Raw genomic sequence first — 25419 nt, forward strand, 5'->3', positions numbered from 1 at the left:
GACTTAAATAGTCAACTTCTCAAGACAAATTTGCTGCCCTTTTTCTAAAAATTTTAGCAAGTGCAAACTAAGGAAATCTGCAAATTGTCTTCAGGATACAATGAACTCTCAATCTGATTTTTAACATGAAAATTTGCACATTTAAATGTTGAACAGATCTTTAGTTTTGACACCGATATGCCTTAAGATGTTCAGAAAAAATTCAGCAAAAGATCAGATCGAGAGTAATTGCACAGAAGATGATATAATCTTAAGGATAAGAGTATTTCCGTCTAGATTATAGTATCTAGGATTTATATCAATTGAAAAGTTATATTTTTCTTCCTGAAGAGGTGCTAAAGAGCCTCTTCAAGAAATTCATACCCATTCACAGCAAATAATTTTCTTTCCATGAAAGGACATGACTCTTTGTCCTATGGCAATTATTTCTATACCCATTCAGACAAGAGTAGTTATCCAACAGGAAAAAATTGTATCCACATAAGCGACACGTAGCATAGGTGCCACATAGACGATCATGTCATAATTACTCTTAATCATAAAAAAGATAATAAAATATCAGGGTAGACCTAGGTTCAATACCAGTTGAACCATGGCCCAAAAAAGTTTGAACTGTGTGCCAAAAAGACTAAGGCTCTTATTGCTCCTTGTGATGATGCACACATGCGAAGTGCTAAGTGCGCCTAATAAAGTGTCAAAAAGCGCCCAAGCAGCCTTACAGCCCACGCCACGCGCGCGCGTGCGCAGACGATGAGATTTGAACCCTGGTTATATAAGCAAAAATCCTTTCTCTTACCGAGTAGCTATACACATTATTTATGGAAAGTTTAAATAATTAATATATTTATTTACTTTCTAAAAATAATTTTTATTTTTGAAATTTATTTTTATTCTAAAAACACAACAATCCCCAACAATTTCAAAAATAAAATCAGATTCTGGAACGAATGGCATATCAGTATAAATAGGTGCATAAGTAAAGGTATCTTTTGGATTTGAACCTTTACTTTAGTGTATACGTATCAAAGTTATACCAGGTACTTAGTGACCCATTAGTCTTGAACTAAGGACCTTATATGACTCATCAGACACATAACACACATTTATTCATATATAACTGGAAATCTAAAAGTTCGCACATTTCTAGCCTTATGCATATCCTTATTTTATGAGTATTCTAGAGACGGTCACAATCTCTTTAAAAGCAGCCTCACTTCTCTACTCATATAGGTAGATCTATCAAAGATGATTCTGCTTCATCTCAGCAAGTTTGCTTATAGATCTATTAAGAGTTAGTAATCAGCCTCTTATGAAATGCAGAAACCAAACACTAGACTTTTAGGAATGAGACTCAAATTTTCTTTTTCTAGTGTATGTTTCAGTCACATACTTGACTTGTTTGTCCCTTTGAACTTATCCTATATTTCAAAACATAGGTAGGGTTGCCATCAAGAGTGAAAGTTACATCTTTATAAATCTTAGTCTCATTCCTTTAGTGGTTCTTCTTATCTGATCTCTTAATAAACCTTTTGTCAAGGGATCCGCTAAGTTTAAGATGGATTTAACATATTCCACTGTGATTACTCCATCTTTGACCAATCCTTTAACAAAGTTATACCTTAGACCTACATTTCTAGACTTACCATTATAAGTCTTACTCATAGCACAACAAAGAGTAGCCTGACTATCACAAAAGATAGATATGGCAAGAGTAGGTTTTGGCCAATACAGGATTTCCAACAGTAGGTATCTTAGCCATTCACCTTCTTTACAAGTAGCACCTATGAGACTCGTATCCTAGCCCGTACCGTTCCATAGGCTCCCACGGTCCTCCCGATCGAATTACGGCAACCTGCGACGCGTAGATAGCATTTGCGCGCAACCTTGAGTGTTATCCTGTAATTCTGAGTTGGCTTGATGTAAGACCTATGTCATTACGACCGTATCGTTGTTGTAGTTCCAACGCCGCATCTCGTATGACAATCCAAGGTGTACATCAAAAGATGTAGGCCGTGCTTTAGTTGGACCTTGATCGCATTTATGGGACCCACCTATGGCATGGCACGCCACCCTATGCGTGCATGACATCATCATCTTCATAATTCTCTATCCACCTATGGCTAGTCTAGACCCCTAGCCACCTATAGCTAGTTTAGACCCCTAGCCCCTCCCTTACATTCATTATGACATGCATTTATTACATCTTTTTCTCTCTTTTATTTCTCTCCCTCCCTCTTTCTTTCTTATTTTCCTAGCAAGAGAGAGCTCCAATGTCCATTATAGCTCTCCATTTTCAACCCATTTGCAAGCTCTCCACCCCTAAATTCAACCCTCCAAAATCAATCTCAACCAGTGAATCTTGTTCCCTTGGAGCTCTAAATCACATTGGTGGAAGAAGAAGTCCAATATCTAAGGTGGGTGCTTCTCTCCCTCTCTTTTTCATTTTTGTATGATGTGTGGCCCACTTGGATGGACCCCACCTTAATATATGTCTTATCCAAACCATCCAAGTCATGTGAACCCTACCTTATGGATGATGAGAAAACACTAGCAGACCCATTAGGTGGGCCATGTTCATGTGAGACCCACCTTGATAAAGCGTGGGCCACATACATGTGGGACCCACCATGATATTGTGTTTATCCATGTAGTCCAGCATCCCTGGACACTGGATGTGAAGCTGGCTAATATGGAGTTCATGTACTGACATGGGTGTGTACTTCTAAGCTATCAAAAATAAATAAAAAAATAATATTTAAATAAAACGTGAGTTGGTTTTCTTGATTTTTGGGTGGGCTGCTCATACAGGCCCCACCTTGATGTATGGATTTAATCCACACCATCCACCCTTTTTCCCACCTCACTTTAGCCGTTGAGCCGAAATGTGAAGCCGATCTAAACCTCTGGCGGGCCATAATGCAGCAAACAGTGATTTTAGGTGATTTAAACGGTTAAGGCCCGCTGTGATGTTTCCATACGCCAAAAATATTGCATATTGGACTCGTTAGTTCTATTACGAGCCGAGGAGACCAGTGGTCGGTGTGGATTTGTCTAATGCAGGCCCCACATATAAGAATCCGTAGATTAATAAAAAAATTAAAAAAAAAAAAAACAGCAAACACATACTCATGGACGTCCTGCTTCTGTCAGCATCCTCTAGACGCTACAGTAAGCAGCGTCCTCAATGCTGGTTTCAAGGTGGAACGGTGGGCCCCACCACGAAGTATGTCGCACATCAACACTGTGCGTTTGTTGGTCCCTTAGGGCAGGGGGACCCACACCAAAAATCAGCCTCATCTGCATCTTAGGTGGCCCACATCACAGGGAATAGTGTGGATGAACGTCTGCCATTGAAACCCTTTTGGGTTGTAACAGAAGCCTTGGATTGATATGAAATTTATTTTTCCTCTGCATCTGGATCCGTGTGGCCCTACCAACCGATTGGACAGTAAATAAACGTTATGGTGGGCCCCATGTGGGACTGCACCTTGATGTTTATGGCTAACCCTCACCGTCCAGATAGCTGGATGATGGGCTCAACCATGAGGTATCTGTTTCATCCACGCCTACCCCCTGTACATGAGCTGCGTCCGTGTAGCGTGGGACCCACTTGATATATTTGTTTTATCTACACCATCCACACTACTGGACGGTAGGACCCACCATGATGCATGTGTTGCATCCAAACCATCCAACCATTTTGAAAGCTTATTTTAGGCTTGAGACTAAAAATGAGACAGATCTAGATTTAGGATTAGGTGGACCACACTATAGAAATCAGTAGATTTGACCATCCACCATAAAATCCCTTGCAGGTCATTGTGACCTTATGATCAGATTGGATGGGAAATAAATCTTATCGTGGGCCTTGGGAAATTTAATGGTAGAAATCATTGTCACCACTTATAATTTGGGTGTGGCCCATTTGTTATACCTAAGGCCCATTTGTGTGGCCGTTTGTTGAGGCCCACCTTGATATTTATAAGGCCCATTTGAGGAGGCCCACCTTGATACTTATAGGGGCTCATTTGATAAGACCGATTTAATGTATTTGGGGCCACTTGATAAGACCGGATATGATGTATTTTGAGCCCACGTAATATATATATTTTGTATCCAGGCCGCCCGTCTAGGGCTGGGCGCTGGTCAGATATAATGATAGTATTATATTATTATTATTATATATGTATTATGATACATATATACATGTTTATGTTATGGGACCTACATGGGGACCACAGTGTGTATTTGTTTCATCCACACCATCCAGATGATCTGGATGGTGCTGGACATGCTTGGACAATGCCGAATAGTGTTCGGCCGGTGCTGTGGACCCCCACCTCGATGTATGTTTCGTATCCACACCGTCTAGAGTGTTTGGATGGTGCTGGGCAGTGTTTGGAAAGTGTTGATTCACATGGGCAAAATTTGGACAATGGAGATTACCATTAGTGAGCCATGTACCCCCATAGAGTGATTGTGTACAATGATACACATGTTGCACCTGCAACTATTGAAATGATTTTAGATGTAATCCTAGCTCTCATCGTGATTTACAAAGCCTCCACCTTCCTGGGAGACCCATATCATAGTGGGACCCACTGTGATATATGTTGTATATTCACACCGTCCATCCATGTGGCCCCCACGTGATGTACGTATTTAAGGCCCAGATGACAAGGTCCATTACGATGTATATATGGCCCATGTTCGAGGCCCGATATGATATATACCCAGTCCAGGTGTTGGGGCCCATTAGGATGTATCTGAGGCTCGTGTATTGCGGCTCACATGATATATGTGAGGCCCATGGGTTGCGGGCCATTACGATGTATATTAAGGCCTATGGTTATGGCCATTATGATATGTTTGAGGCCCATTAGGATGTGTTTATGGCCCATTTGGTAAGGCCCACAGAGATATATTTTCGGCCCATGGGTCAAGACCCATTGTGACGTATTTTCAGCCCGTATGTCGTGTCCCATTATAACATGTTTCCAGCCCAATTATCGAGGCCCGACTTGATGTGTATAAGGCCCATTAATGTGGCTCATTGATGCGGCCCACTTGTTGGATTGACGCCCATTGATGCGGCCCAATGATGTGACCCACCGTGATGTGCATATTAGGTTAATGGTGTGGCCCAATGTATCGACCCACCGTGATGTGTAGGCCCACGTGTTGCATGCGTAAGGCCCACCTGTGATGACTATTTAAGGCTACTTGTGGATATTTGGGCCCACCTTATGTTTGACTCTATATGGACCACTACTTGGGAGCAGTGTTGGTTAAATGTCCACATTGATGGGCAATGATGGTTGAATGTCCACCTTGTGACGTTTCCTTGGGCCTTATTAGGCCCATTCATACCATTCTCTATATATATTAACCCAAATAAGTGGGCCCCATTCTCCATAGACGGATGGCCCCATGCCATCAGATTTGATATAACCACTGCTGTGGGCCGATCTTGATATTATGGTGGATCAGCCGTCCATCCATAGATCCCACCTTGTTTATAAGCCGATTGTTATGGCCGATTGCCGATTAGCGATCGTGGCCGATTACCATGACCGATTATCAATTCCGATTGTCCCAGCCGATTGCTGATTCCGATCATGGAGGTCGATTATTGATTGATTCCGATTATCAAGGCCGATTACGTTTGCCGAGGCCGATGGTCGACAGCCATATGATGTATATGCGGCCTATGTTTGAGGCCCATTATAATGTATATGGAACCTGTGTTGGAGGCCCAATATGATATACATGCGACCTGTGTTTGAGGCTCAATATGAGGTATATCCAGCCTGTATTTAAAGCCCAATGTGATGTATATTGAGGCTTAGGTGATGAGGCCCATTGTGATGCATTTGGGGGCCAGGCGAAGGAGCCCATTATGATGTATGTTAAGCCCATGTGAAAGGCCCATCGTGGTATGTATTACGCTATAAAGTGGGACCCATGGTGTTGTATATTTGGCCCTTGTGTGAGGCCATGGGTCCACCAATCCTTGGGGGACAATGTTGGTTAAATGTCCACATTGTTGTGATTGATTGTCGATGCCGGATATTGATGTTGATTATGAGTATGTGACTGTATAGCATCATGATTATGCACATATGCATCATTTGCATGTTTGTTATGAGATGTGGTTGACCATTGCATATACCATTGGGCAGGTTGTTATGAGACTCCCTGATAGGCGGAGGTTATCTCACATGAGCGCATGATATGCGAAGGATTTATGCATGACTGTATTGTATGACTCGTGCATCTTGCATTGTTTGCCCTACCGACATCAGGGCCGTAGCCTCTACAAGCATATCGTGGATGGCCAAATGGGACACCGAAAATGTTAGTTCTAGCATACGGGCACCATAAATGTCCCTGGGTAAAAATTTCTAAATCTTTTTGGTACCAGAGGACGCCCCAACGTCGAGACCGAGTGGATACATGAGCGCCCGAGTGCCGAATACCGGTAGGCCGCGTCTCCCACTGTGTCGTGATCGGTTGGGAGGGGGTGTGGCCTTACCCGCCCGAGAGTAGGGGGCAATATTAGGCTGAGTTTGACCAGCTCATGAATGAGTCTACTATCGACGTGCCGGATAGATATTGGCAAACTATTGGCCAGGTGGATAGTGAGGTTTCTTACGCTCACTTAGACTGTGCGGCTGGGAGAGCGGCAGTGCCATTTGGAGTGTACTAAACCCCGGTAATGATCCTAGAGATGAACTGTACTGATATGTGGATTTGGTGAGTAGGAATTGTATACTCATTCATGCATTCATTCATTCACTATCCACTAAGGTTGGTGGTGCATAACTATTTGTTACGTGTGCCTTCGCAATAGCCAAGATTTCGGTTGGAGCGCGTGACTAACCTGAGATCAGGAGTTTACCACATTGAGTCTGACTATCTAAATTTAGGTATAGGACTGGTTTGGATAGAAGTCTCTTGTGATGGACCCCATAGCCTGTGATACTATGTACTATCATCCCGACTTCACACTCCAGTATGGTTATTCATTCGCACTGCATATTGCATGACATTCGCGGCATACGATATTTTAGGTTACTGCGTTTCTGCATTTATATGATCTAGATATGGCTGACGTTATTCGTGAACTCATCAGGAATTGTATATTGCATCGCATCCTCGGCATCTGATATTTAACTTTTTATGACTCCTTATTTACATAGCTATTCTATATTGCTTACTCTGATATCTTATGATTTATGATCTTATCAGTATTTCTACTTACTCTGATAATTCATGATCTTGTCAGTCTTTCTGCTTATTCTGATAATGTATGATTTATAAATTACCAGTACTTCCGGTATTGTATGATGACGGCATTGTATTGAATACTTGACACTTACCTTGTGCACACACCTACACCACCCTCTAAGCTTTCTATACGCTTATGCACGATAGATGCTTGCAGATGATGATAGGTTGTAGCAGTGTTGAGCTTGGAGCGTACAACGGTCTTCTGGAGCATGACTTTCGATTTATGTATTTCCCTTTCAATATTGTATTCAAATATTTATATTAATGGATATGTGATGATGATGTTGTCTCTGTAATTTGGGTATACTTGTGATTATACTTATTACGAGTTAAATGTACGTTGACAAAAAAAAATCCTCCTTGTAGGATCCCAGGATCGGAATCTGGCGTATGAACGTTAGGAGCCGAGAATGGAGTACTACGAAGGCTTTTGGCACCAGATTTGGTGATCGGAATTCCTGTGAATCCAATTTTTGAGTTTGGGGCATGATAGCTGAAAAGGCCAAGCTATATGTCCTAGAGGGGGGGGGGTGAATAGGACAATGCCAAATAAAACTTATAACAGCGAAAATAAAAAGAAAATGATAGCCAAAGTAAATCACAAAGCAGTAAATTAAAATAACCTCAAAATTCAGATCTTGAGAGGTTGATACAAACGTTGTTCTAAGGACAACCTTACACCAAAAACCAGAGTTTATGGTAGGACAACCTTATTTCTAGAAAGGTCTTTGTATCAAATCTCAAATCGAAGAGGAATACAGAATTAAATACAAACTGAATTGAAATAACTTGTAATCAAAAATGTATTGTTCTAGGGACAGCCATACACCATAAAAATGGCAGGGCAACCTTGCTGGAACAACTTTCAAATGAAATTGAAAATCAAGCTGATAAAGGAATAGCAGAAAATAAATTCTAAACTATTACAACATTCTCACAATGCTTGAATTAAATGATTACAACATTCATTATCATACATACATCCCACAAAAATTAATTAAAAGAATAAATGAATAAATCAATCAACCACTACTTAAGGGATTATAGTGGTTCGCCTGTGTGTTCACCAACTGTTAAACAACAGCCACACAAAATGCTACTCCACTCCTAATATCCTCACACAGGGGATATTAGCGTTCACTAAAAATAGGTTTTTCCAGGTTCACCCAAAACCTTTATAATTGTGTCTTTGTATGCGGGCTTACACAATTAAAAAACCCCACTTCTGAGTTTTCCTGACTCTCCTCAGAAAACCAATACAACAAGATTTTTCTGGCAAATCTTGAAAGAAACCAAAACAAAAAGGAATTTACAATAAAATGTAAAATACCTGATTATCTCCTTCGTTGTAGCAGCCCGATAGAACCAAATCAGAGTAGATGATTGAATGTGCAAGTTCAATGTCTAGTACTCAATTACAATAGTTCTAATTCTAATAGATTTTAAATTAAACCTAATAGGGCTTGCCTTAATTGATTTTGATTCCAAAGAAAGGGAATAATAATTCCTCTTATCAAATCAGATTGGAATAGCAGAAACAAAATCAATTAAAATAAAGCTAAGGAAAGAGAATATTAAATAAGCACACTTAGCTTAGATGGAGCACAGAATTATCTCTCAGAAGTTCGACGAAGATTGGCTTGAATAGATTAATTAATTCGATAATTTCTTCTGAGATTCGTGCACTATTTATAGGTGAGCAGATCGTGTCTTCGACTAGTCTAGAGTGCTCTTCGACTAGTCGAAGCAACAACAGATATTTGAAAAATCCGGCGGGATATGCTCTGACCGTTCTACGACTGGTCAAAGGTCTCCTACGACTGGTCGTAGGTCACCTACGACTGGTCATAGGTCTCCTTCAACTGGTCGTAGGTCCTGCAAAAGTTCGCTGGAATTCGAGTCGAAGATTTTCGACTGGTCGTAGATGCAGTCGACACTGTTCCTACGACTAGTCGAACAGACTCCTGGACTAGTCGAAGCTTAACAGATTTTATCCGGAATTTGTAACAAACTCACGACTGATCGAGGAATTTCTTAGACTGGTCGAAGCAAGTCTAGGACTAGTCGAAGAAGGCCTAGGACTAGTCGAAGAACAAACAAAACTCATGTAAAATAAACATTCGGTTTATGTATCCAAAATGACCTACTTCTAAGGTCAACCTATGGTCAGTCAAACCTCAACTATGAAGTAAAGGACATTGAAATATTAGGAACAAGTGAGCCTTGAGGTCTTGATGTAGATGAACTCTTGATGAAGCTCAACCTTGAAAGAGTCTTGAGTTCAGCTTGAGTCTTGCCTTATACTTTCTTTTCAGCTTGAGTCTTGAGTTCAGCTTGAGTCTTGTCTTGTGAGCAGTTCTTGCATTCAAGATTGATCTTTGTACTTGTGAGCTTTGCTTGTTATTGAATGTTGATCCTTGAGAGAGCTTCACTTATGCAAGTTATATATAACATAACAGTGATTTTGGCACCACAAATTTGACAACAAACAGGGATAGAAACTATAGCACTTACAATAGCACCAAGTACAATAAACTCACTTTCTATTGTAGAGTGAGATATGCACGTTTGTTTCTTAGATGCCCATGATATTGCTCCTCCTCTAAGAGTTAATATCCAGCCACTTGTAAATTTAGATTCTATGTTATCTGCATTCTAGCTTGCATTGTTGTACCTTTCAAGTATATCAGGATATGATTTATAATATAGTTCATAGTCTATGGTTCCTCTTAGATACTTTAAAACTCTCGAAATTGCATTCCAGTGTACTTGTCCTAGATTACTGGTATACCTGCTTAACATTCCTACTGTGAATGCTATATCGGGTCTATTGTAATTCATTACATACATTAAACTCCCAATAGCACTCGCATATTCTTGTTGTGCTTTACATCTACCAGTATTTTTAACCAATTTAATACTTGGATCAAATGGGGTTGAAACCGGTTTACTATCATAATATTTAAACTTTTTTAACACTTTCTCTAGGTAAGGAGATTGTGTTAAGGCTATTCCATTATTAAGATTATAAATCTTAATACCTAATATTACATCAGCTTTGCCCATATCCTTCATGTCGAAGTTGGTACTTAGAAACTTTTTAGTTTCTTTCACACAGTCCTCATTTGGTTCAAATATTAGCATATCATGTACGTATAGATATATAATGATTTGACCTTTAATATATATGCACTTATCTACTAGTTTATACTAAAACCATTACATTGTACTACTTGATCAAACTTCTCATGTCATTGTTTAGGAGCTTGCTTTAGCCTATAGAGAGATTTGACGAGTTTACACACTTTTTTCTCTTGCCCGGGTTGAATAAACTCTTCAAGTTGTTCGATATAAACTTCCTCATCTAGATCACCATTTAAGAATGTTGTTTTGACATCCATTTGATAGATGACTAGGTGGTGAATTGTTGAAAGAGCAATTAAAGTCTTAATAGTAGATATTCGAGCAACAGGAGCATATGTATCAAAAAAATCGATACATTCCTTTTGTCTAAATCCATTAGCTACCAATCGAGCTTTAAACTTATTTATGGTTCCATAAGGATTGAACTTTCTTTTAAAAATTCACTTACATCCTTTAGGCTTTAAACCTGGTGGAAGATCGAACAAACACCATGTGTTGTTGGAGACTATGGAATTCATTTCATCGTCGATGGCTTCCCTCCAAAACTGTACATCAGGAGATGAGAGAGCTTCACTAAGTGTTAATGGATCACTTTCAATACTTAGTGGTAGAGTAATCCTCTTTCTTATTTCATTTTTATCCCCTTCTATAAGAAACATATAGAAATTTGGGCCAAAAGATATTTCTTTTCTTACCCTTTTCGATCTCCTTGGTTCATTTCCTTCTGGATGAGTGTTAGATTTATCATAAAAGTTGTTATTGTTAAGCTCTTCGTTCATTGGTTTTATTATATTTTGATCAACATGCCTTTTTATATGATTATTCATATAGTCTTTGTATACTGTATTTTCAAAAAATATAGCATCCCCAGACTCTATAATCATGTTTTTGTCAGCAAAAGAAGTTTGTTCTAGAACCAAGAATCTATATACAGGACTATGAATCCCATAACCCATAAAAGCACACCTGATTCCTCTAGAACTTAACTTTACTCTCTTAGAATCAATAATCCTGACTTCTGCTATACTTCCCCATACTTTGAAGTAATGAAAATATGGTTTCTTCTTTTTCCATAATTCATATGGGGAGATATCCAATTTTTTGTGTGGGATAGCATTTAGAATACGGTTTGCTTTTAACAATGCTTCCCCCCACAAATTCAGTGGTAATCCAGAATTTAATATCATACAGTTGATCATCTTAACTAATGTCTTATTTTTACGTTCTGCTAGGCCATTTTGCCGAGGTGTGTAAAGTGCTGTAAATTCATGGATTATAACATTTGATTCACAGAAGTCGTTGAATTCATTAGAAGAGTACTCACCCCCTTTATCACTTCTGAGGGCTTTAATTTTTACATTCAACTGATTTTCCACTTCGGCCTTATAAAGCTTAAACTTTTCAAAGGCTTCATCTTTAGATTTTATCAAGTATACATACGAAAATCTAGTGAAGTCATTGACAAATGTGATAAAATATATTTTTCCTCCATGAGTTAAAGTATTATTTAAATCACAGATATCGGAATGAATTAACTCCAAGGGTTGTGATTTTCTCATGTCAATCTCAAATGGTTTTCTGATTATTTTAGAATAGGCACATACATCACATTTCACTTCTTGTTGAATTTCATGACTTCGTATAAGGCCTAGGATTATCATTTTTTTATTAAATGATAATTAACATTTTTTTAATTAAAAGGTGGACTCTTGCCACTCATATATCCATTGATACCAAATAAAGGATGATGTACATAAAAGTATTTCGAGAGGGGCCCCACTAAACCTTGGCCCTCTCCTATCATGACTCCCTCCATACGAGATAGGACAGAAGGGAGGAAAACCCACATGGGCTTCTAAATCAAAAAGAACCACTAGCTAACTATCCACAAGAAAAAAACACTTCCTCCCTCTGTACTTCTGGGTAGCCCAACCAGAGCCCTAACTAACAGGTTAATCTGATCTAATATTAGCCAAGCCGATTTTGTCCAGAAATATCCTACCTCTCACTTCCCTTGGCAGATCTTTCGCCTGGGAAATGAGGGAGAAGGACTGATGAAGACTACCTTGGCAGGCCATACCGTCGGCTGGGCCGTTTCCTTCACAAGGGATGAGATTGAAGGAAACAGAGGCCATGTGAGTCATTTTCCAGATCCTCAAAACTCACGGTTTCCAGCGCCACAGGATCTCCGACTTTCTCTGAAGAAGATTGATGATGATTTGGGAATCCGATTCCACTTCAATGCTTAGAATCCCCTTCTCCTGACACAGAGTCAGACCATCGTGAATTGCCCGGAGTTCTGCAGCATTATTTGAACCCACCCCATACCCCGTCAAAAAGGCAAAAATAAGATTTCCACTGTCATTTCTACAAACCCCCCCTCTACCCGACAATCCTCGGTTCCCTCTCGCAGAACCATCGACGTTCAGCTTGACGCAGCCCAAGGCCGGCTTCTTCCAGACAATGATTTGATACTGGGGGGAGTCGCGCTTGGTGGGGCCCTAGCCGATCCTGGACTGAAGGCAAGGAGGGACTCTGGACGGCTAGTTCGGGAAGTGACTGTTGATGCGAGCCATGATTTTGTCTGTTTGCATGGGGATGCCATCAAACCTTGCAGCGTTTCTGGCTTTCCATACCTCCCACACAATCAGCATAGGGAGGATGGGGCGCAAAAGAGGGGAGTCTGTACCAGGGGCTACTGCATTCTTCCATTGGAATAATCTCTATTCAAAAGCTGGTGACGGATGCAGGGAATGTTGAACATTGCACTGTAGTGCTACCATATTACGGAGGCCTGCTTCCCCTCGAGAAAGAGATGAGGGATGGATTCGCAGTTGGGATTGAGCAGGGGACCATCCTCATAGCAATTGCATTTGGACACCAACATAATACCCCTGTTTTGCACTTTGACATCCACTGGGACAGCGTTTTGAATCAATTTCCACGCAAAAATGGATATTCTAGGCTGCAACTCTGTCTTCCAAATACATTCGGACCACCTCTTTAATGGCATTCTATGACGGCTGAAATTCCATGCTGAGCTAAAAGAGAATTTACCTAACGGTTCCAGAGGCCAGAAACAAATGGGATTTTCTTCTAATGTAGCAAAACCTCTTGTAAAGATAACCTCCGAGACAGCTGCAGGGAGCATATTCAGCACTTCCGAGGGGGTGTAAGGTCCCACAGGGCCAAGGAAGTCATTAACCTTCAAGGATCTCAAGTTTTCTAGGATAAAGCAAACAACATGCTGGTGCAAGGGGCCCATTCCAATCCAGTTGCTATCCCATAAATTGATATCTCCATCCCCCACCTCCTATTAGGTAGCTTCAGACAACCTAGGTAGAAGCAGCCTGATTTTTTTCCACAACGGCGAAGCGTTTGCAAAGGGGGTGAGGCCATCTTCTCCAGCAAGAACCACCTAATGTTTAGCTCTCATGAGCGACACCCAAGGGCCATTTGATTCTCCAAATTTCACCGCCCAGGCCAACTTCATATGCAAGGCAACTTTCACTTCTTTCAGGCTACGAATACCCAGCCCCCCTTCCATGATTGGGGTTGTGATCCTGCTCCAAGAGATCCAATGAAGTCTGGCCTTTTCTGCAGACATACCCTAGAAGAATCGCGTAAACATCTGATCCAATTTTGAAATGATGAGGCCAGGGACATGCACCGCAGCCAAAATGTGGATGGGCATGCTTCTAAGAACGTGTCTGATGAGAGTCATCCTACCCGCTTGAGAAATAAATCTGGCATTCCACCCACTGATTCGGCGTTCAACTCTTTCAATAATGGATTGGAAATCGGACTTCTTCACTCTCCCTCTGATAAGGGGCACCCCGAGATACTGAATGGGTGGGCGCGCCTTTGGGAAGCCTAAGAGATGCTCAGCAGCTATGATTCGCCCAACAGCCATATTTTTTCCACATAAGAAACAACTCTTCTGCAAATTGATCTTTTGGCCTAACACTCGTTGGAATTCTGAAAGGAACTTCTTGATTGAGAGGAGGGATTTTTGGCTGTCGTTCACAAATAATAACGTGTCATCAGCGAAAAGAAGGTGAGAGATCATAGGGGATCCCCAACTGAGTTTGTAGGGTTGACAAGCCCCACTAGAAACAAGGTATTTGAAATTTCTGGAGAAAGCTTCAGCCGCCAAAATAAATAAAGCTGGAGATATTGGGTCTCCTTGGCGGATCCCACGTGAAGATCTAAAGAAACCTATCGCTTCTCTCTTTATGAGGACTGAGGACCAAGTGTTGCCCCAACAGGTCTCCATGATCTTAATCCGTTTGGGGTTAAAGCCAAATTTTCTCAAAACTTATTTTAGGAAGTCCCAGCTGACTCGATCATACACTTTTTCAAGATCTAGTTTTAGGATTATGTTCTATAAGGCCCGTGTCTTAGACCGTATCATTCCGTAAGCTTCCGCGGTCCTCCCGGTCGAATTCCGGCGACCCGCGATTTATTACTAGCATTTGCAAGCGATCCTGAGTCGTGTCCCGTATATCAGAATCGGCGCGACCCGAGACTTGTACCAGTGCGACCGCGCCGTCGCTGCGGTTCTGATGTCGCGTCTTATACGCCGATGCAGTACCCTGGCCAGGAGATGTGGGCCCGCATTCAGTTCGAAAAAACGCCGCTCGTTGCAAATCCCAAGAGAACCCATCCCATCAATCCCTCAATCAAAGTACACATCACACTCCATCACTCACCTATCCCCAAGTACAACCACCCTCCCTTAAAGTCAACTTTCTCTTACACAAGTACACATCACTTACCTTTTCACCCATCACACCCATCCCTCTCTCTCTCATCTCTCTCTCTCTCTCATTTTTTTCCTCCCAAGCAACCCACGTCCATGGATCTCCATGAGAGGAGCTTTGTGTGGCCCACTTCTATCTCCCATCTCCACCATCCAAGTTTGATCCCAACCGTTGAAATTGTTCACTTGGAGATCTAGCATGCATTGGCGGAAGAAGGAAGGAGAGATCTAAGGTGGGTGATTTCATTATTTAATTTATGATTTGAGGGTCCATATATGTGGGACCCATCTTGATGTGCGCATTATTCAAAGAGGGACCCATAATGGCGGGGCCCCCTCTTCATCTAATCTCTCTCTCTCTTTCTTTCTTTATAATAATGATGTGGGGCCCACCTGATGTGTACAGGACATCCAGACCACCACGTGGACCCCACTATGATGAATGCATTTTATTCATGCCGTACACATGCATAAACCCCACCTATCCAAGCTGGCTGATTCCCAGACTGGTCTGGACAAGGGAGAAAACAAATATCAGATTGATCCAACATGTGTGGGCCACCCACGTGGGACCACTGTGGTACACGTGATTTATCCATGACCCACCTTAATGTATGTGCTCTACATCCTAGCCGTCCATCTGCATCAGTGCAGGCCATGGGATTTGTGGACTGCACTAGTAACAGTAGCACCATCTAGACTGCTGACCGTCTGGATGGCAGAACAACACAGATATCAGCTTGATTCTATCGTTGGTGGGCCACATTGACGTAGACCCCACCTCAGTACATGTATGTATTATCCACACCGTCCAGTGGTCTGGACGGTGGGGACCACTTATGATGTATGGGTTTTATCTACACCGTCCACTATCTGGACCCACCTCAACACACGCGTAGTCCAGCAGCTGGAAGCTGCTGTTGTAAGTGACGTCAGCAAGTTTGGTGGGGCCCTGATCTATGTATTCTAACCACGCCGTCCGTCCTGGGGCATGGGACCCACCCCCTGCACGTGTGGAATCTCCACGTCCAGCTAGCACGTGAGACCCCCTGATGTATTTGTCCTATCCACCACCGTCCATTGCATGGACGTGGACCCCACCTGAAGTATGGGTTTTATTCATGCCGTTCATCTCTGAACGTGGGTCCACCTGATGCATGTGTTTATCACCACCGTCCATTTGGACGTGCGTGGACCCACCCATGTTGTACATAGTCTGGGTGGTCAGACGGTCCAGAGCGTGGGACCCACAAGGGGTATGTGTTTTATACATACCATCCAACGTCCAGGTCTGGACGCTGGACTTCTTTCCAAAAAAAAAAAGGTAAATATAATATTATATTAGATGTGTGTGTGTATATATATATATATATATGTATGTATGTGTGTGGTGGGCCCCCTGTGGGACCCACCTGCTGGATGGATTGGCCGACGTCCGCACACTAGCTATATGGCTTTGTACCGACGTCAGCAGTTCTGTGGTCCTGTATGATCTCAGCCGTTCCTCTGTTTGGACAGCGGTGAATGAAGTCACCATGATTTATGTATTTTATTCCAGCCACCAATTCATTTGGCTTTGTGTGGGGCTACCCCACACGTGCTGCACGTGTGGGATGGGACCCACCTTACTGTACCTATTCTATATGCACACCGTCCGTCTGTTTGGAGACGTAGACCCGACCTTAATGTGTGTGTTTTATATCCGCACCGTCCAACTGGATTGGCACGGTGGGATGCCTGCCATGATGTATGTATTTCTTATATACTGTCCATCCATTTTTAATGGCGTGGGGCCCACCCCACACGTGCTGTACGTGTGGGATCGGACCCACCTTGATATATGTATTATGTATCCCTGCTGTCCGTCCAGGACAGGTGGGACCCACCTCAATGCATATATGTGTGGGCCGATCATGATGTATGTGTTTTATACACATCGTCCATCCATTTGTGCGGTCGCAGTGATGCATGTATTGTATATCTATGCCGTCCCATTGATGCGGCCCAGGTGATGCATTTGAGGCCCATATGCAGGGCCCAGCTGTTGCGTATTTGAAGCCCGAGGGTCGTGGCCCATTGTGATGTATTTTCGGCCCAGATGGTATGGCCCGGCGTGATGCATGAGAGGCCCATGGTCGTGACCCAGTGTGATATATTCGAGGCCCATGTCCTACGACCTATTGAGATGTATTTTCGGCCCATTTGACATATTGGGGCCCATTTGGTGCGGCCCATCCATAAGGCCCATCATGATGTATTTGCGGCCCATGTGTGGGGTCCACCTGTTTATATTGTCGGGCCCAAACACATGGCCCATTTGATGCATACGAGGCCCAAGCAGTGCGGCCCACTTATTGTATACGAGGTCCACGTATGAGGCCCATGGTGATGCATCTACGACCCATTTAATGAGGCCCATTGCGATAGGTTGGAGGCCCATTGTGATATATCCGAGGCCCATGGGCGTGGACCATCGTGATGTATTCAACGATAATGGGCGTGACCCATTGTGTTATACTTGAGGTCCTTGTATGAAGCCCAATGTGATGCATGTGTGGCCACTACGTTGTGTATGAATTTCTTCTATGGGCCACTCCTTGGGAGCAATATTAGTTAAATGGCCACGTTGTTGGGCAATGATGGTTTAATGTCCACATTGTGACCTTCCCTTAGGCCGATTCCGGTTCCGATTAGTGATCGAGGCCGATTCTCGTGACCGATTTGCCGATTCTGATTATCGATCGATCTGATTGACGTGACCGATTTGCCGACTCTGATTATCGATCGATTCTGATTGACGTGACCGATTTGCCGACTCTGATTATCGATCGATCCACCGATTTGCCGACTCTGATTATCGATCAATCCGATTCTTATGACCGATTTGCCGACTCTGATTATCGATCAATCCGATTCTTAAGACCGATTTGCCGACTCTGATTATCGATCGATCCGATTTGCCAACTCTGATTATCGATCGATCCGATTCTTATGACCTATTTGCCGACTCTGATTATTGATCGATCCGATTCTCGTGACCGATTTGTCGATTCTGATTATCGATCGATCCAATTGTCATGACCGATTTGCAGATTCTGATTATCGATCGATCCCGATTGTCGTGGCCGATTACCGATTCTGATTAACGTGACCGATTTGCCGACTTTGATTATCGATCAATCCAGATTGTCGTGGCCGATTGCCAATTCTGATTAACGTGACCAATTTGCCGATTCTGATTATCGATCGATCCGATTCTCGTGACCGATTTGTCGATTCTGATTATCGATCAATTCCGATTGTTATGGCCGATTGCCGATTCCGATCTTCGAGGCCGATTATTGATCAATTTCAATTATTATGGTCGATTATCGAGGTCAATCATCGAGGCTGATTCTGATCGCCGATTCCTACTATTGAGGCTCATTCTGATGAGCATTCGGCCTCGGCCTGATGCATTTGAGGCCTATGTAATGTATGTGAGGCCCATGTGAAAGGCCCATTATGATGTATTAAGCTTTTGAGTGAGGCCTATGATGTTGTATACTAGGCCCTTGTGTGAGGCCATGGGTCTACTATATGGTAGGCTCTAAGCAGGCCATTCCTTGGGGGCAACGTTGGTTAAATGTCCACATTGTCAAGGTCGATTGTTGATACCGATTATGAGTATGTGACAGCATAGCATCACGATACATGCCCATACGCATCATCTGCATGTTTGTTATGAGATGTGGTTGACCATTGTATATGTCATTGGGCATGTTGTTATGCCACTCCATGATAGGCGAAAATTGTCTCACATGAGTACACGGTATGCGTAAGATTGATGCATGACTGGATTGTATGACTCATGCATCTTGCATTGTGTGTTGTGATTACTGTATGCCCTAGCGACATCAGGGTCGTAGCCTTCACAGGTACTTCGTGGATGGCCAGATGGGACACCGGAAATCTGTTCTACATGGGGTGATATAGATATCCTTGGGTGAAAGTCCCTAAACCCTCTTAGTTCCAGAGGTTGCTCCAACGTCTAGACCGAGTGGATGCATGAGCGCATGAGGGCCGCATACCGTTAGGCCGCGTCTCCCACTGTGTCGTGGTCGGTTGGAAGGGGGTACGGCCTTACCTGCCCGAGAGGAGGGGGCAATGCTAGGCTGAGTCTGACCATCTCGAGGAATGGGTCCGCTATCGACGAGCTGGGCTCGATATTGGCAGGCGGATAGTGAGGTCTCTTCCACTCACCTTGTTGCGCGCGATGGGGCGGCAATCGGGTTTGGAGTGTAATAGACCCCAGTGATTTCTCAGAGAGGAACCATACTGATATGTGGACTTATTGAGTAGGAGTTGCATACTCATACATTCATTTCATTCACTATCCACTCGGGCTAGTGGTGCGCAACTAATTGGTGTGTTCCTTCGCATGGCCAGGATTTCGGTTGGGCGCGCGACTAACCTAAGATCAGGAGTCTACTACATTGAGTCTGGCTATCCAAATTTAGGTATGGGACTGGTTTGGATAGAAGTCTCTTGTGATGGACCCCGTAGCCTGCGATACTACGTACTATCATCCTAACTTCACACTCCAACTTGGTCATTTTATTCGTATCGCATTGCATCTTTAACACATAGCAGTTGGTTTACTGCGCTTCTATATTGCATATCATAATTAAGGTTAACGATATTCGTGGACTTGGTATCTGATATTTGGCTTACTATGTCTCCTCATTGCATAGGTGATTTACATTACTTCCTCAATATATGATATTGGTTTATTATATTCTTGCATTGCATAGCTTGGATAAGGCTGATGGTATTTATGGGCCTATCAGTATGTTTTCGCATTACTCTGATAACGTATGATTTATGATCTTGCCAGTATTTATGATGTTGTATGATTATGGGCTTCTTAGTATTTCTGCTTACTCTGATTACTCTGATATTTCTTACTTGACACTTACCTTATACACACACTTACACCACCCACTAAGCTTTTTATAAGCTTATGCACGATAGATGCATGCAGGTGACGTTAGGTTGCAGTAGCAGCATTGAGCTTAGAGCGTGCAGCGGTCTTCTGGAGCTTTGATTTATTTTATACGTATTTCCTTTTCAGTATTGTACTCAAACGATTATATTAGTGGATATGTGATGATGATATTGCCTTGGTGATTTGGGTAATCTTGTGGTTATGCTCATTACGAGATAAATGTACATAAAAAAAATCCTCCTTGTAGGATCCCAGGATCGGAATCTGACGTATATACGCTGGGAGCCGAGAATGGGGTACTACGGAGGCTGTCAGCACCGGATTTGGTGATCAGGAATTTTGTGAGCTCAGTCTCCAAGTTTGGGGCGTGACATGTTCCCTCCTCGAACCTTTCTGTTGAGATCCCTCATCGCCTCATGAGCCAACGCGATATTTTCTGAGATCGACCTGCCTTTCACAAAAGCACCTTGTTCAAAAGAGACTAACTTTGGAAGTAAAGAGCTTAGCCTGTTTGCGAGAATCTTGGAGAAGATCTTGTAGATTACATTGCATAGGCTGATCAGATGGAAGTCTTTGAAAGACACGGCTGACTGGGACTTTAGAATCAAACAAATGAGGGAAGAAGAGAAAACCCTCGGGAGGGCGCCCCCTTTAAAAAAACTGATGGCAGCAACATGAACCTCTCTCCCCACTATCTGCCAGCATTCTGTAAAGAAACCAGCTGAGAAACCATCTAGCCCCGGTGCACCTTCTTTGGGAATGGCCCAAGCTGCGGCCCGCACCTCATCCAGAGTTGGGATGGAGGTAAGGGCGTTGTTATCGTCCCGGGACAACAAGTTGGGAATGCCCAGGAGTAGCTCATCAGTGGGACTACAAGGTTCAGCCCGAAACAATCCCTCGAAGTACCCAACCGCTGCTCTTTTAATGTCTTCCTCGTTTGAGAGTACATTTCCTTCTTCATCTTTAATCTGCGAGATGTAGGCGTGCCGAGTTTTCTCAGTGGCTGAGTTGTGGAAAAATTTTGTGTTTCGGTCACGTGCTTCAAGCCAGGATATTCTGGCTTTCTGTTTCCAGAAAGACTCTTCCATAAGCTCTAGATTGGCTAGACGTTTCCTAACTGATGCGCTTTCCTGCAACCAGTTTCCTTCCGGCTTTTCCTGGATCTTCTGTTCTATCTCCGCCAGATCAGATTCAACCTTCCAAAGGTTCTGAAAGACATTACTGAAGACTTCCCTGTTCCACAGCTTCAGCAATTGCTTCATTTTTTTCAGCTTGAGAAAGACGTTTTGCATAGGGAGATCAGAACATTTTCCATCCATGCCTTGGTGATGGTTATTTGGAAGGAGTCATGAAGAGCCCACATATTGAGAAAACGAAATGGCTTTAGTTTTGAGGAAGGCGGATTTGGGCAGGACAACAGAAGTGGCGCATGGTCCGAGTTGACTCTTAGCAGGTTTTCCACCTTAAATGTCTGAAAATTAGCCGCCCATACAGGATTGATGAGAACTCTGTCCAATCTAGCCCAGACCCTAGCTTGACCTTGCCTATTGTTGCTCCAAGTGAATTGGTTTTCCACGAAACTCGCATCCAAGAGGCACGAGTTTTGCACTGCATCTGAAAATCCCCCCCTGCTGGAAAGATCATGGTCTCTACCACCTCTTCTTTCATCTACCAATAAGATGGCGTTGAAGTCCCTGCACTACCAAAAAATCGAGCAAAGGCTACGGATTATGGGAGGCTTTAGCTACGGATATAAACCGTAGCTATATTACTACAGATTTAATCCGTAGTTAAATAACCGTACCACCAGGACAAAGGCACATCCGTTAAAAGTTCTATGGGGCCCACCAAAATTTTTGTATTTAATCTAAGCCGTCCATCTATTTTGACATTCATTTTAATGCATTAGTCCCAAAAAGTAGATAAATTGAAAGCTCAAGTGGACCACACCATGGGAAACAATGGAGATTAGGTGCCTTTCGTTGATTTCTGGTGTGGTACATGTGAGCCTTCTATTTGCCAAATTTTTGGGATAAAGCCCTAAAAAATTATTTTAATTTAATGAATGGCATAGATAAATGACATATATTATGGTGGGCCACACGTAGCCCTAACACATCACTGTCCGTCTCAAGTGGGCGTCCGCGCGCATAAAAAGAAACCTAATTTCATTCTTGCGCCCACCTTTCATTCCAACGCCCACAATCATAGCCCTCTCGCTCCTTTCTCTCCATCTTCTCCCCACTTCTCTCTCTCTCTCTCTCTCTCTCTCTCATTCTCTCTCCATCTCGACTCCCCATCTCTCTCCATCTCAACTCCCCATCTCTCTCAATCTCTCATGTAAAATGGACCTCCACAGTTTAAATGAATATTTTTCTGGTGTTGTTGGATGCATGTTATGGACACATGGCCACAAGTTTTTTAGTAACAAGTCCTTGGTCTATTTTTTTCGTTGTTACTATTATTCATATACTATTTCTAGCCTTGTGGATCTAATGTATGGACCTGTCAGTTGATCGAGTTCTAAGTCTGACAGATTAATTCTGCATTTGGCATTGAGACACAAGTTCTGAGCCTAAGTTACATATCATTATGGTTTGTTTTAGCATCAAACAGTGTGAGAACCCTAATTTTTCTTGTAGGCTGATTCTTTGAAAAAGGAAGAGGTTCAATTTCTTCGTGTGGCGAAGGGGCATGAGGATGAATCTCTTGACGAATTTATTAAAGCACGCGATGCATGCCAAGAAGATCTGATGTACTTCCCGGCTCGTAATGCTTATGGTCTTGCCAACATTGCCAACAATAGTGACAAACTTGTAGCCTTGAATTTGAGAATGTGAAGAAGAGAATGGATGATGAGGCCAAGAAGGCCCTGTGGCTTGAGCAGAAGATAAAAGTTCTTACTCAAGGATATCAGGTATAGTGAGAAGTGCTTGTCAAATGTCATGGTATGAAATCCAGGTTGCTGGTGACTTCACATCATCATTGTATAAAACATATTTGTACAATACTATTTTGCAGCTGGCATCACACTAGTCCTATGCACTTTCCTCATGGTAAATGAGGAAAGCATTGTAATGATTGTGGCTGTTGATCTGGAGAGGAGAGCAACAAACAGCTGCATTCCCCTGGCGATACTCAAACTGGATGGTCAGAATTTTCTAACATGATCTTGACCTTTAGCTTGACTCCACCATATCAACAGTTCCTATTACCGATTGGCCGCTTGTACCATGAAAGGTCACTAAATCACTGGTTAGCTACAAGGCACATGCAAAGGTTACTCTCGAAATTTGATTTTTGCAGTGTGATTACAGTTTGTGATGCATGCCTCTTTAGGATTTGTTGACCCACTTGGCCAATTGGGGATTCCATTATAGCTTTGTGAAGCTTTTATTTTTTGCTGAATGCAGCATTCTAGATTTGCGAGTTAGATTGCACGAGGATTTGCAGGTGAGAATCATGAACATGGGCTATAGATAGCCCTTTCATGTGGCTATTCTTAAGAATGATCTGGCTGGGGGAAAACCATGAAAACATTTAGCGTGCAAGTCTGTAGCCCCATCTGATTACAAAATAAATAACAACAGGATATGGGGCCATGAAAGAAACTAGAACGCCAACTGCAAAATAGTATGGCCAAGAGTCCCAGCGTCACATACAATCTAGGTTGCTGGCATATAGCTCAAAGAGGACTGCTTAAAGTCTAACTTCGTAAACAAAACATGCAAATTATAACCTGTGATTTTAGCATTGCAGGTTACTGGTAATGAGAATGGCATCACTGCATTTCAGATGGACATAAAGGTCAAGACAAATCAAATTAACAAAACTCAGTTTCTTGAGGAGATACTCTGTTTCTTGTGCATTGGAAAGACAGGTTTTTGAATGTTAAGTTTTTTGTCATCATGTTGATTCAAGTTTTTATTTTTATTTTTATTTTTATTTTGTTGTTGAAGCATGTATGTTAGTCCAAGATCAGGAAGGAGTACGTAGATTCCATGATCTTGCATAGCTCCTGTAAGATGTATTGACATCAGTCTTGTGAATTATTGTATTGGATTTGCAGACAAGTGGTTTCTTTGTGTACTCGGCTGGTGGTTGAGACACTAGAAATGTGTTCAATAGGTGTAAATTTGTGTTTGGAAATAGATACATAGGACCCACCCAAGCTGTAACTCTGACTTGCTTATAACCATTTTTCACCTTGGGAATTGAAATAGTACAATTTTCTAACTTTGCAGTTCCACCAAATGATGCTTGATCTGACTAGGGTCTATTTGGTTGACTTTTTATAAGTGAAGCTGATAGATGACATTCTTATTGAACAATGGTCTGATACACTATTGAATACATGTTTAAAAAAAAATAAAAATACTTGCTGTTAGTTGCTTGCTGAGCTGCATTTGTTACACAAATATACTTGCAAAGATGGTTCTTAATTCTGGACCTATTAGCTTTGTGTGGAACTAAGATATGTATCCCTGCACCTGTGACACATTGGCAGGAAAGATGGGGCTGAATGGTAAGTATGTGTATAAATAGAGATTACTTTGCTGGTGGCAGAACAGGATATTCATGTTGCCAACCCCGATTAAGTGGGATAAGGCATAGATGATGATAACCATGATGAGAGATTTTGCTGGGCAGCTTGATTTCACAATTAACCCTTTTGTTATCAGTGTCTTCATGCAACTCCATCCACTATACCACTCCCAAGGTGAACTTCCAAGTTACCCAGCTTTTCCTTTACCATTCTCCAGCTTATTTATGGCTCATGTTGCTGGAAACAGATTCACATCCATATTCATACCTTAGTTAAAGGGCATGATGGAGCAAAATTCTAGCAGGTTCGCTTGTAGGATTGTCCATTAATTTTAGCTTTAGATGATTTGAGCTGGAGGCACACTCTTGCTTTTTTATCTCTTAGCTAGGCTTGCACAGGTACATGGAAAGTTATGAGATTGTGTTGACTGTGTTATTCCGTCTTTAGATACATAATGATATATGTTTAACTCTTTTTTCTTCTTCTTCTTGGGCTTCTGTTCTAACGCTTGATGCAATGTGCTTATAATTCTGCAAAGTCAAAGAATAAGTTTCACCTTTGGGGAAGCCATTGGAGACATGGAGATTCTTTACTATTTGCTCTAGTTGGAATTGGTCAGGTCAAGTATAGTTACCTCATTTGGCAATTCTGCTTCTATCATTGTGCTTCTTTGTTGGAATGTAACTC

The 25419-nt window shown here is 42.3% G+C and overlaps 1 pseudogene; it reads right to left on the bottom strand.

Moving 5' to 3' along the window:
• Positions 1-25419, bottom strand: part of LOC131225025 (alpha carbonic anhydrase 7-like) — a 127579-nt pseudogene that overhangs the window by 1011 nt on the left and 101149 nt on the right.

The sequence above is a fragment of the Magnolia sinica genome, chromosome 14 (assembly GCF_029962835.1).
Source record: "Magnolia sinica isolate HGM2019 chromosome 14, MsV1, whole genome shotgun sequence".
Taxonomy (NCBI): domain Eukaryota; kingdom Viridiplantae; phylum Streptophyta; class Magnoliopsida; order Magnoliales; family Magnoliaceae; genus Magnolia; species Magnolia sinica.